General features: G+C 38.2%; 6 non-coding genes across 6 annotated transcripts; all 6 read left to right on the top strand.

The window, feature by feature from the left end:
* The first annotated feature begins 225 nt into the window (after window positions 1-225).
* Window positions 226-352, top strand: LOC149300923 (small nucleolar RNA SNORA40). Its single transcript, XR_016272258.1, has one exon. It is a non-coding gene; the product is annotated as a small nucleolar RNA SNORA40 (small nucleolar RNA).
* Window positions 353-595: 243 nt separating this feature from the next.
* On the top strand, window positions 596-667 carry LOC149300922 (small nucleolar RNA Z40). Its single transcript, XR_016272274.1, has one exon. It is a non-coding gene; the product is annotated as a small nucleolar RNA Z40 (small nucleolar RNA).
* A 176-nt stretch (window positions 668-843) lies between these two features.
* Window positions 844-982, top strand: LOC149300921 (small nucleolar RNA SNORA8). The gene has a single exon (XR_016272279.1). It is a non-coding gene; the product is annotated as a small nucleolar RNA SNORA8 (small nucleolar RNA).
* Window positions 983-1,137: 155 nt separating this feature from the next.
* LOC149300920 (small nucleolar RNA SNORA18) lies at window positions 1,138-1,264 on the top strand. The gene has a single exon (XR_016272278.1). It is a non-coding gene; the product is annotated as a small nucleolar RNA SNORA18 (small nucleolar RNA).
* Window positions 1,265-1,660: 396 nt separating this feature from the next.
* On the top strand, window positions 1,661-1,733 carry LOC149300919 (small nucleolar RNA SNORD5). Its single transcript, XR_016272284.1, has one exon. It is a non-coding gene; the product is annotated as a small nucleolar RNA SNORD5 (small nucleolar RNA).
* Window positions 1,734-1,931: 198 nt separating this feature from the next.
* Window positions 1,932-2,070, top strand: LOC149300918 (small nucleolar RNA SNORA8). Its single transcript, XR_016272280.1, has one exon. It is a non-coding gene; the product is annotated as a small nucleolar RNA SNORA8 (small nucleolar RNA).
* The last annotated feature ends 1,466 nt before the right edge of the window (window positions 2,071-3,536 follow it).

Here is a 3,536-nt window from a genome sequence, read left to right as displayed (position 1 = left end):
ACAATAGTCGGTAAGGGAACAAGCTGTGTTGACTCTACTAGAACTCACTTTTTTTTTTCTCCCCCACAGACCTGGTCTTGAAAATGTTAAGCGTGTGTGCTAGGACCTGTACACCATGGATGGTAAGGGTGCTTATTTCTCTGATCAAGTCTGATGTGTTGCCTTTATAGCTACAAGCAATGTTTCCTTATGGCGTTGAGAGGAGGGACCTAAGTAGACCTTAAAAGCACTTATTGGCTGTTATACTTTAGTATAGGTATAAACATAAAATAAGTGCTAAGATGGAAACCTTCTCTTGCAACCCACAACAAATTGATTTGTATATGTTGTGTTACTTACGGGAAGGGACAACTTTGCTTCCTACCTTTTTTCATATCTACTACAATGTATATAGTATAACTAACCAGAGCCTTATTTTTCTAGGTTACAGTCATTGGACTATGGCATGTGTCATAAGGTATAGTAGTTTTAAAGCTCTGTTTATGGGTCTGGGTGTGATTACTACCACTGTAGTACATTTTATTTTGTTCGTAATGGTGCCTCTTCCTTTCTAGTAAGACTGAGCTATGGCATTGTTTGCGGAATCTTACCCTGTATGTGTTCTGATGATTGGCAATGTTCAACTGCTCTGAAACAAGTGATTGAAAAATAGCCTTTCTGAACATTTTGAGTAGTTTTTGCATTTGTTTTGCATATCATCTTGTAATTGTCTTACCTTATATATTTGTTTTCCCTTTCTCCAGGAAACAGTCAAGAAAATGACATTGAGGTAATTTGTGTTCACTGAATTTAACATAAAGCCTGCATAGCGATTCAGTTTAAATGCAAGCAATGTGTTTGTCATGCACTGTATGGTATCTGCACCCAGTGGCCTTTTCCCGTTGAGGTGTTCATTAAGCAGTGCAACAGTAACTCTGCGACTGGCATCGTTGGTTTGCAGGCCTTTCGTGTTTGTAAACCTGGTTTTTATGCAGAAACAGTAGTAGAATAATATGCCTAGACATTGTTTACATCTCTTTACCTTTTCTTAGGTGACAATTGCATGTAATGGAAGCGCAAAAGAATGCTTATTTCTGCAAAGTGAATCCAACATATTGGCGTAATTTACTGGTAAGCATATGAGCGACTATCTTGTCTATTGAGGTCTATCCCGATGGGTCTTTGACGTAAGGCCATATCGTTGGAAACGCCTCAAAAATCAAGCTTGCAGATTAATGGTACCTGCTATAAATGCATTTATAGCAGACATAACTGCATAACATTTAAACTATTACAAAAATAATGTAGCTTACAGTGTGCACTCTCATTCTAGGAAATGAGGGATTAATCCAGTTTTTGGTGAGTAGTCTTGCACTGCACTTGACACTTCATTAATTACCCCAATGGTTAATTGGGAAATTCAGGAGACCTTTGAGGCAATTTTATTTTGGCTGCACAGGTAGATATTGAGACAAGCAGCCTGCAATATTAAAAACCTCTTGCTGGTGTTCTGGTATTTGGCCCCACATTACCGGCACTCATTTAATATTGAAGCTGTGTATGCCACACAATTGTTCAGCTTCTGCTTTTGATCCTATGGCAGCTGAACTTAAATTTTATATTTGAAAAAATCTGCTATCCAAAGTTGGAATGTTCAGTCCTTATGGCTGCGTTTCATTCAGTTCGTGTGATGATTTCTTTGTTCAACTGCTGAGTGACGGAAGTATGAACTAAACTTAAACAATCTGACAGGAACTGATTTTAATGTTTGGCTTTGTAGAGTACTGAATCGCAAGCCTTTCCCTCTAGACTTTAGCTTTGCTGAAACAATGTGCTTGAGTGTGGTCTTGACTAAACTATCTTAATTTTTGTAGATAGATGGCTGCTGCAGTGAGGTCAGATGAAAGTGTTGGAATCTCCTGTAGGTGAGTTTGGGCCCCCCCATAAAAGCATGCACTGTATGGTATCTGCACTCAATGGCCTTATCCTGTTGTGGTGTTCATTAAACAGTGCAATAGTAACTCGGCAACTGGCATCGTTGGTTTGCTGGCCTCTTGTGTTTGTAAACCTGGTATTTGAGCTGAGACAGTAAAATGGTATGTGTGTAGTCAATATTTACCCAACTTTCTTCCTTTTTAGTGGATTTTTGGATCAGGGATAACCGATCATTTATCTGAAGATGGCACTTTCTACTGTTGGTTAAAGAGAAGCAGATCAAAGGTGAATATCTCAAAAGCAGTTAAATATATTTTATTAAATTCTTGTAATGGTCATTACCAAAGCTACTATGAGCCGTAGTTTGTAGTGTGCTGTGGACATGACCAAAAAGTAATCTGCTAAATGGGCTTCCCTGTTGCGGTGGAAACACGTAACTAAGCTTTTTTTGGCAAACAAATGTGGTTTTAGACTTATTGTCAGACCTCAGACTATTTAGCAAACAGCTGATTCTCAATTTGCATTATAGCTTGCACGCTCCATTTTAATGGCGCGGTTAAAGTAGATTACCACATCTAAGCATTAGTTGCTTAACAGTTGTGTATAACACCTAAAATTTATATAGGGCCTGTCTTCATGTGGAAGAATCAGCAGGTGAATTAATATTGCACAATACTTAACTTATTTTTTATTTTCTCTGCCCTCCCCTCAGATGTAAAGGAGGCAAAGAAGTTGAAGTCCAACCTGGAAAAGCATATAAGATGTAAAATTTCTCTGTTCTTGCATTGATTGTAATGAAACTGTAACTGAAGCTGTAGTGGGTGTGTTCATCCTCCCTTTTCCTTCCCTGTTTTGTTGGAGGTCATTTCAAAGAGAGCTTGTCTGGCTCTAATACCAGCTGTTCTTACGCTGTGACCCAAAAACAAAATCCCCCTACAGGATACAATGGGCACTCTGTGGGTACCATTGTTTATAATAGAGGAGACATAACTTCCTGTTGTATGCGAGCTTGATTGTTAATGTGTCAATGTTTTCTTACAGGTTCATACTGAAGACGCTAACTTAAACTATCTCCAGCTACCCTAAATAAAACTTACACAGAGCCTTAGGATACATAGTTTATTTATTACATTGCAAGTCAGGGCTTCTACTGTGCAGTGCCCTTAATCATGGTTTTGTTTTTAAATAAACTTATGTATACACTGGCGACAAAGCATTGGTTGGTCTACAATCTCAAATGGTATTGGATTATCTCAATGTTCACTGCAAGAGAAATGCAATGTCTCGTACTGGATATAGTAACATACTGTTTTCAGAAGGATGCTGCTATACAGCTAAATATCATGGGTTTATGATGGAAGTAGGTGGTCTTGGGCTAGTGCCACACACTAGTCTGGATTTTGGCTTTGAGTCAGTAAGAACTGCAACCCTTAATCTTAAGAATGCATTTCTACACAGAAGAGCAGTTCAAGCTATGTTTGTAAATGTAACTTCTAATGGAGTAGGAAGCCAACAGACCCATGGATAACATACGACCATATTCCCTACGCTTATATTTGTAGTCATTGGAAGCTGCCTGTGATTTTGAATATAAATAAATATCCTATATAAATGTTTCTATT

This window comes from Sceloporus occidentalis, unplaced genomic scaffold (genome assembly GCF_023333645.1).
Source record: "Sceloporus occidentalis isolate IW3139 unplaced genomic scaffold, rSceOcc1.0.p SCAF_22, whole genome shotgun sequence".
Lineage (NCBI taxonomy): Eukaryota > Metazoa > Chordata > Lepidosauria > Squamata > Phrynosomatidae > Sceloporus > Sceloporus occidentalis.
This window is presented reverse-complemented; position numbering and strand designations above follow the sequence as displayed.